Source organism: Centruroides sculpturatus, unplaced genomic scaffold (genome assembly GCF_000671375.1).
Source record: "Centruroides sculpturatus isolate CEXI.00-Female unplaced genomic scaffold, Cexi_2.0 scaffold595, whole genome shotgun sequence".
NCBI lineage: Eukaryota > Metazoa > Arthropoda > Arachnida > Scorpiones > Buthidae > Centruroides > Centruroides sculpturatus.
Genome location: NW_019384912.1, coordinates 327,628 through 338,038, shown reverse-complemented (window position 1 = coordinate 338,038; position 10,411 = coordinate 327,628). Strand labels below are relative to the sequence as shown.

Genomic DNA, 10,411 nt, shown 5'->3' with positions numbered 1-10,411 from the left:
AGGTAATCTCCGAAACTACTCATCCGATTTCAAAAATTCTTTCACCAATATTTAGAATGGAAGTTCAGGGTGGACATAGGCTATATATTATTCCATTAAACATTCATATAAATTAAAAGATATATCTAGGGTTAAGGCTTTTATGTCCAACAGATGGCGCTACGAGTACGACGCCCTAAGTTTGCTTTTCTGTGAGGCATTATGCTTTTCTGTGAGGATGAACTAAAGCAGATCATCTTCTATCTATCTATATAAATAAAAATGTAATGTTCGTTTGTTCCTACCTATTCCTTTGAAATTTTGACAGAACTCTGCATTCGAATACACACGTTTTTATATACTGTAATATAAGTGTCGAAATTCCCCCCCACTGGGGGAGATGGACAGGATTAAGGCTTACCGTAAAGAACTCTGCTTCTATTTATACTATTTTAGATGCGGTTTTTTACATTTTTGATTGCTTTTTAATAGGGTATGTCAACAGAATGTACATTAAGAAGGGATTTTTCAAAAAATTCCCCCATGGGGGAAGTGTTATACATTTATAATAGATATATTTTGAGCCACAACAATGTGTGGCAGGGTCAGCTAGTCTATTATAAGGAAATGCAACTTCTGACACCTAAATTTTAATATCAATCACGTGCAACTCTCTCAATACATTAATTAGCAATTTTTTTTCTGTAATGTTCTAGTTGCATGTAGATGATCTAGCATGTAAGATAAAATTTAAAAAAACTCAATATTTTCAAGTAATAAACAATATGGTACAACACAAATTAAACACAAAAGTATCTTATATTATTAATTAATAAAATTGTTTAATGACTGAATAATTTTTTTAAGACACTCTGTAAATTAACAATCGAAAACAAATAAAATTCAGTCATACTTAAAGAAGTTTATCATTTATTTAATGTTTTGGAAATGTTTTACATTCAGAAGACTGTTACTTCTGAAAATGGCACTCAAAACCTCTGCTATGCAATAATAATGTTATGAAAGTATGTCCGAGCTTTGTATACTTTAATGATAAAAAAAATAAACAAACTCTTTGGAAATAGCAACAAGAATTATACAAATGCAACTCTTTTATTAAAGATTATAAAAGATTTATATAACAACACAATTTAACGCACTATGAAAAGTTATAAAAGAGTGCAATTACTGCAATTTTCCAAACCTATATGTGAGTCAAGGGATAGAAGTTCTTAGAAATCTTTCTACAATCTAAAAATAAATTATTGGATGCACTTTTAAGATAATTTCACATAAAAAGATCATAAAATTCTTCATTCTTAACTTAAATTTTCAACCAAAGCCTTAAATATTTAAATGTAATATAAAGTCCAACTATGTATATGGTAATCTGATATACTTTGACTTCTTAAACTATATAATTAAGATAACTAAAAATCTCTCTTTAAACTGTACAAGTCCAATTTATTATGAAATATTAAAGATGATGCAAGCTGAGAAAAAAATTTACAGTGTTACTAACATTTACAAATATTAATGTCACCTTTAACTTCATCTTCAGACATAGAATGTATGCATTTCACTTTCGATAAAATGTTTTATAGAGATGTGCTTAAATTCAATCATCTTATATCCAAAGATGGAGCTAAAGCTTTGAAAAGTGTCAGAATAATGTGCTTTACTATTGGCATTCTATCACTTCTAAGTACATAATGTTCGTCTCCAGGAATGTTACATGAAAAGAACATAGTTGCCAAGTTAATGAAACCTTTAAACTTCAGAACCACTATATCTTGTTCATCTTATATTAAGTAATCACAATGATGTTACTAGGTCTTGTTCTACACTTAAAAATATCAACTGTTCTTTTGCTAGTAACTAATTTAACCTTGTTCTACACTATCTCTACACAATTAATAATCATTGTAAATATCTCTTATATAATATACAATAGCACAGTTTAATTTACTGTATATGATAACTGAAAGAGAAAATTGCACTTCCTTCTTTAGAAGGTTATTGAGTAATTCAAAAATAGTAGTATCGTTCAAGGTTTAACTGGTTAGAATATATTAGATTCTTTTTGATATTTGAAATGCCAAAGTCAATAGTATTTTAACAAACTTATCACTTTAACTGAATATTCTTTTGAAATAAAAATCAATTTGTGAATAAGTCAACTTTCAAACTAAAACAATTATTATTCAAAATAACTTTTATTTTAAACCTAAACATTTCAAAACTTTAGTTTTGATGCACTATTAAGCAATTTTACTCTACTGTTAAATGATAGGTTGAATGACATTAACGTAGGTTAGAGGTTCCATTAAATCTAGATGCATATTTATGAAGGTAAGAAGACCTGTTTTACAAGTTAGAAACTATATATATATTATATATATCAAGCTTATTTACATAATAAATACTTTATGTAAACTTTTATACACTTTTCAAGTTTGTTTACAAAATAATCAGAAGTTTTAGATATTTCATCTAACTGAAACAAGTTATATAAAAATTTTTTAATTAAGTTTAAAACCCATTTATTTGCAAACAAGCCTTTCTTTATGTATCTGATCTGTTGCATTCTTATTTATGAAGTAACAAATTAGAAATAATTATATATATAATTATTTCTAATTTGTTACTTCATAAATAAGAATGCAACAGATCAGATACATAAAGAAAGGCTTGTTTGCAAATAAATGGGTTTTAAACTTAATTAAAAAATTTTTATATAACTTGTTTCAGTTAGATGAAATATCTAAAACTTCTGATTATTTTGTAAACAAACTTGAAAAGTGTATAAAAGTTTACATAAAGTATTTATTATGTAAATAAGCTTGATATATATAATATATATATAGTTTCTAACTTGTAAAACAGGTCTTCTTACCTTCATAAATATGCATCTAGATTTAATGGAACCTCTAACCTACGTTAATGTCATTCAACCTATCATTTAACAGTAGAGTAAAATTGCTTAATAGTGCATCAAAACTAAAGTTTTGAAATGTTTAGGTTTAAAATAAAAGTTATTTTGAATAATAATTGTTTTAGTTTGAAAGTTGACTTATTCACAAATTGATTTTTATTTCAAAAGAATATTCAGTTAAAGTGATAAGTTTGTTAAAATACTATTGACTTTGGCATTTCAAATATCAAAAAGAATCTAATATATTCTAACCAGTTAAACCTTGAACGATACTACTATTTTTGAATTACTCAATAACCTTCTAAAGAAGGAAGTGCAATTTTCTCTTTCAGTTATCATATACAGTAAATTAAACTGTGCTATTGTATATTATATAAGAGATATTTACAATGATTATTAATTGTGTAGAGATAGTGTAGAACAAGGTTAAATTAGTTACTAGCAAAAGAACAGTTGATATTTTTAAGTGTAGAACAAGACCTAGTAACATCATTGTGATTACTTAATATAAGATGAACAAGATATAGTGGTTCTGAAGTTTAAAGGTTTCATTAACTTGGCAACTATGTTCTTTTCATGTAACATTCCTGGAGACGAACATTATGTACTTAGAAGTGATAGAATGCCAATAGTAAAGCACATTATTCTGACACTTTTCAAAGCTTTAGCTCCATCTTTGGATATAAGATGATTGAATTTAAGCACATCTCTATAAAACATTTTATCGAAAGTGAAATGCATACATTCTATGTCTGAAGATGAAGTTAAAGGTGACATTAATATTTGTAAATGTTAGTAACACTGTAAATTTTTTTCTCAGCTTGCATCATCTTTAATATTTCATAATAAATTGGACTTGTACAGTTTAAAGAGAGATTTTTAGTTATCTTAATTATATAGTTTAAGAAGTCAAAGTATATCAGATTACCATATACATAGTTGGACTTTATATTACATTTAAATATTTAAGGCTTTGGTTGAAAATTTAAGTTAAGAATGAAGAATTTTATGATCTTTTTATGTGAAATTATCTTAAAAGTGCATCCAATAATTTATTTTTAGATTGTAGAAAGATTTCTAAGAACTTCTATCCCTTGACTCACATATAGGTTTGGAAAATTGCAGTAATTGCACTCTTTTATAACTTTTCATAGTGCGTTAAATTGTGTTGTTATATAAATCTTTTATAATCTTTAATAAAAGAGTTGCATTTGTATAATTCTTGTTGCTATTTCCAAAGAGTTTGTTTATTTTTTTTATCATTAAAGTATACAAAGCTCGGACATACTTTCATAACATTATTATTGCATAGCAGAGGTTTTGAGTGCCATTTTCAGAAGTAACAGTCTTCTGAATGTAAAACATTTCCAAAACATTAAATAAATGATAAACTTCTTTAAGTATGACTGAATTTTATTTGTTTTCGATTGTTAATTTACAGAGTGTCTTAAAAAAATTATTCAGTCATTAAACAATTTTATTAATTAATAATATAAGATACTTTTGTGTTTAATTTGTGTTGTACCATATTGTTTATTACTTGAAAATATTGAGTTTTTTTAAATTTTATCTTACATGCTAGATCATCTACATGCAACTAGAACATTACAGAAAAAAAATTGCTAATTAATGTATTGAGAGAGTTGCACGTGATTGATATTAAAATTTAGGTGTCAGAAGTTGCATTTCCTTATAATAGACTAGCTGACCCTGCCACGCATTGTTGTGGCTCAAAATATATCTATTATAAATGTATAACACTTCCCCCATGGGGGAATTTTTTGAAAAATCCCTTCTTAATGTACATTCTGTTGACATACCCTATTAAAAAGCAATCAAAAATGTAAAAAACCGCATCTAAAATAGTATAAATAGAAGCAGAGTTCTTTACGGTAAGCCTTAATCCTGTCCATCTCCCCCAGTGGGGGGGAATTTCGACACTTATATTACAGTATATAAAAACGTGTGTATTCGAATGCAGAGTTCTGTCAAAATTTCAAAGGAATAGGTAGGAACAAACGAACATTACATTTTTATTTATATAGATAGATAGAAGATGATCTGCTTTAGTTCATCCTCACAGAAAAGCATAATGCCTCACAGAAAAGCAAACTTAGGGCGTCGTACTCGTAGCGCCATCTGTTGGACATAAAAGCCTTAACCCTAGATATATCTTTTAATTTATATGAATGTTTAATGGAATAATATATAGCCTATGTCCACCCTGAACTTCCATTCTAAATATTGGTGAAAGAATTTTTGAAATCGGATGAGTAGTTTCGGAGATTACCCATACATACAAACTTACAAACTCTTTATAATAATAGTATAGATTATGGTCTTTTTTTGGAAATTAAAAGTTTTCCAGTGTATCAAGTTCTGCATATCACAGCATTTGGCATTGTAATTCAGTTAGTGTATTGAAGTTTAGCTTATTTTTATGATAAGATTNTTTTATTCATTTTTTTACAATTTGTTTTGCTCGTTATGCGAGGTTCTTGTTAAGCAAGGTTTCACTGTACTTCCAATAATTTTCTTATTGATATTTTTAATGTTGAGGTTCAAGAAATGTCTGATAATAAAGATTCTCTCTGAATGAATTTTTATAATTTGTTACAACTTCTTATTAAAATATATTTCTAATGAAAATCAATTTATGTTTATTCAATTTCCCTTCTATAACATAAAAAGCTTTTGTTATTTTCAACATTGAATTTACCTTATCCTTTTGCAGGTGTGCATACTCACCTATCTCAAAAACATCTACTATAGTCTGTGCTGTAAAAGACTAGACGCAAGTCAGCCTGAGCAGGAAGGGTCTATGTCAGATGAAAGGAACAGAAGAAGGCATGTGATTAACATGTGAGTAACATACGAATTAAAAGTAAGTAATAAAATTTGGAAAAAATTAGTGTTTATGATAAAAATGATATAAAACATTTTAGAGATGTGAAAAACAAAACAGCTGAAAGATAAGATCCATGTATCAACTCCCAAGGGGTAGTGACATGTTTCCTTCTATTCATTTATCTGACATAGACACTTCCAGCTCATGCTGACTCATGTCTACTCTTTTGCTGTGCACACCATAATTGTCTTTATTTCATTAACCAGTTTTAATTAAAGACTTACTCTACAAGTAATATAACTTCAGAAATGATGTTTTAACGACGGAAAGTAAATATTAAGGCACTAGAAAAAGCATTTTAGTACTTTGAATCTTTCAAACTCATCTTTGTGAGGCTAACAAAAATATATTAAATTTAATGCAGTTACTGTGGGAGTGGGCAAGTATAATGAATTTGTTACTATAGTTACAAGAAGAAAATAATTTAATTACAAAATATTAAATACAGTATAATTCAGTTAAGTTTTTGAAGGGACCAATTTAAAAAGTTAAACAGAAATGATAATATACCTTTTCTTTCAATAATCCATATTTATTTAACGGTGTTCCACTACATTATGGTGAATTAGCCTTATACAGTATTTATTTACTTAGGTATTGTCTAACAGATGATAGATTATGGCTATGATCTTGTAACTATAGCATCCAGTTCATTCTGCTCGCCCACACAACATCAATGCTCCATGCAATGTTGTTATTTAATCCAATTCATTTCTGTTAAAATCTGTAAAGATGAGTTGAAAAGACTCAAAAGAATTAAGATAACTCTGTATTTACCTTTTTTGATGCTTATTTTTAAGATTAATATAGGTATACATGATGATCCAAAAAATCACTTAATTGAAATATATTTCTAAAATTATTTTAATAATGTTAAAATTGGTTTGGAACAGCTACAAATTATCGTTGTGCTGCAATTTGAAAAAAATTGTAGACATAAATTTCTATTGCTGTTTGTCTGTCTTTCCATAACTTCAAGAACAGTGTTAGATTGATGAAGTCAACACCAGATATGGAAAGTTTAGGGACAGGAAGTTTTGATTAACTATATACGAACTTCTGATGCATATTGGAAGTTACATTATTTCAGTTCAAAAACTTTCCCCTGAAAGGAGTTAATAGATGATTGGCATGACTATTGCTAACAAGAACAGTATGATGTACAGTACAGGGGGAAGATGCTACTAATTTGAGGTGGAGAGCATAATACTTTAAATTAAATAAATTAAAAATATGATTAAAAATTGCAGCCTGGCATTATGACAATGTTGCAATAAATAATTGCTCACTTGTAATTCAGTTGCTTTTAATAGGCCAGTTTCAACTGTTCTAAAAATTTCAGTTAACCGACTTTTAGACCATTTTGTGTATGTGTGTTTATATAATTTTTTCTCCTGCTCAAAGAGAACCAAGAGGTGATCTTGTATATTTAATAAATTGAATTCAGTTGCTGAATTTACTTAAAGCAATTTAAAAACGTTTACACACTACAAAAATTATAATGTGTGTTTTTTCTATTTTTCTTCATACTTTGTAAACAAATTTTCTCTGTTTAAAGGTTTTACAGAATAATTGCATCTTATCGAAACTTTGTTTTGGTACAAACATCATATCAAAGTATAATTCTATATTATATCTATTAAGATAGTATATAAATAGATAACTCCATGATAAAACAGATTTTATTTAATTTTTAAACTTTAGTGATAAACATGTATGTATATAATTAGTCACATAACATCATGTACTTTTAGATATTCTCTTACAGGTAATTAAAAATATGTATTTGAATATTCTATTTTTATATAGACATTTTTAGTTTTAGAATAAACTTTTTAGATATTTTATATATAGTATAGTTTTCTTTAATTCTGTTTTAGAATAAAAAGTTTTATAAGAAAGTTAATTTTATGTATACTTCAGACATGTTGGACTTTCTCAACCTGTCAGAAGTTGTGAGGATGAAATATATTACTTAAATAATGGTTCAAGTTATAAGTGAGCATTTGAGAGAGAAAGGGATGAAAGATAATCTTATTACTATGTATAAGGATTGAATCAATAATTTATGCCCTTCATTAGTTTGGCCAGACCCACAGTAGGAGATGGCTGAGCAGTGAGGAATGAGATCCAACATATCTGAATCAAACTGCCTGTGAAAATTTGAGTACATCACCAAACTCTGAGATGTATACTGACTTCTTTACCATCTTAGCCATCTTGTCTTCATTTATAATTGAGAGTTAATACCAGTTTTCTGATTTATAACAATCTATTTTTGTTTCTTATTTTATTATCAAATTTTAAATATTAATGTCCTTATCATGTAAAAATGGATCTAGTGTATTTCTTTATTGTAATAAGCATGGAAAGATCTTAAATATCAATAATTTAGAAGTGTCAATGCAATGATTATACAAGTACATAGGAAAAAAGAAGGTATAAAAAATGACAGAAATTATGCTTATATAATACTTGAATGTCTCTTGATTATATAAATTTTGACAACTTAAATCTGAAAAATCTCAAAAAATAAAACTATAATTAAATTAACATTCATTCTGCTTTCTTGCTGGATTTTGTGATTCATGTATGTGATCTGTTGATAAATGTGTCCATTTCTTTAACTACATATATGCTGTTTATAATGTGCATTTTTATTTAAAAATATCATAAAATTGAAATGTTTTTCTTGTAATGTTTTTCTTTAAAAATAAAAATTCAAGGTTTTCAAACTTATAATAGATTGAGCAATGGAATTTAACTTAAATATATTCCACAATCAACTGGGATTATAATCATTTGAATTTTTATTGTTTTAAATATTTATATATTCCTAAAAATCTGTGAATAAAACATTAAAAACTTTTAAATTTTGTACATTTTATAAACTTATAAATGTAAAAGTTCTCACATTCAAGTCAACACACACATACTGTTTAGAATATATTTAGCCAAACAATATTTATTCAGCTACCGTGCAGTCAGAAAACTTTGTCTGTATCACTATAGTCTGTTTTATTTAAGTAAAAAGCCATCATAAATAAACAAAGACTCAAACAAAGCTGGAAGGATGCGTCCTTGTTTGTCAACACGAATGTACTCCAATGCCGAATGATGAATTAGCTTTTTAGAAAGGTATCAACAGATAAATTTGTAAATGAATGTTTATATTAGATTTATTTCATTGATGAAACAATAGATTATAGTTAATTAAAATAATTAAACTTTTAAGATGTTGAAAACATTATTTTATTTAAATAATGTGCAATGTTGAAAAAACAGCTGAAAAATAATTTTGTTAGCCCATCTTTAGATTATTGTTATTGGATTTTATTAATTAAATTCTTAAACTCATGGAAGGTAATCTTAATGTATGTAATCTAGTTATTTGTCGAAACCGTGTCTTCTTTTTCTTGTTTCTTCTAGTTCTATGTCACGACTTGGTGCATTTATCGACACTTGGCAAATAATTCCCAATTATTTGTCAAGTTTCGATAAATGCACCAAGTCATGACATAGAACTAGAAGAAACAAGTATGTAATCTAATTAAAATGTGACCAATTTTCCTCATTTGTTTTTACATTTTTTTACTGTTTTTTTTTTATCATAAAATAAATTAAACTACTAAATATTATAAAATCATTCTTTCATTGAAAAAAAAATAAATTTATTATGTAATAATTAAAATCATAAGCTACATTAAACTTATTTTTGCTACAGATATTTTATTTTTCATGTTTTATGCTTTCATTTTCATTTCATTTGGATTTATCCCAAGAATTCACTAGTTTTGGCATTCTAAATATTCAGATTAACATCATAAATGACCTCAAGAGGAGTGAGTTGAGCTGACGTAAATAATCTAAAAATGTTTTGGTTGATATTAAATTCTAGTAATTTGTTGTGTAACCTGTGTTAGTATATGTAACTTGAAAATAAAATTTATTGTTCATAATCCATTTAAAATCTCCTTATGGTGCCATTGTGAATAAATAATATAAAGTTTAATCTTGTCATCATGAAAAAAATAAATTTATAATTTAGTAAGAAAAAGGACATTGAGGCATCTTAATTAAATTTATAATTAATTTTTGTGATATTTTGAACAACATACAGGAGTAGGAACCAATAAAAAGTCATTTTCTCTACTTTTTCTTGATGTAATATATAAATGGAATGTTTAAATTAAAGAGTAGATGAATGTTCAGAAAAGTTTCCAATTTGTATTTTTGTTTTATCCATGGAAGTAAGTTTTGTTTATTTGAATTTATTTTTTAAAGTTAGTACAGTTATTATCAGTTTATTATGTGTAAAATACATACAATTAATTTTAATAAGTCATCATTATCATTAAAATTGGCCATGCTTATCTACTGCAAGATATAGATTTCTCCAGTACTTTTTTTGGGTCAGTCTTACTTGTTGTTTTTCAAGTTTTTTTTTTGTGAAAGCATCCTGCCATCATCATCATTCTTTCTGGCCCCTTTCAAACGATTCAGATTGAAACTGTAGCCACGGCACTGTATCTAAGCACTGCAGCCTAACTGTTTCTAATCGTGACAACTGTGCATACAATGTTTTCTAC

At 26.9% G+C, this 10,411-nt stretch overlaps 1 protein-coding gene across 1 annotated transcript in view; it reads left to right on the top strand.

The window, feature by feature from the left end:
* LOC111631666 (mitogen-activated protein kinase kinase kinase 5-like) overlaps positions 1-10,411 on the top strand; it is a 109,046-nt gene that overhangs the window by 11,334 nt on the left and 87,301 nt on the right. The window contains exon 2 of the mRNA XM_023375964.1: positions 5,649-5,776. The gene's annotated coding sequence lies outside the window, so the exon portion shown is untranslated. The remainder of the gene's footprint in view (positions 1-5,648; positions 5,777-10,411) is intronic.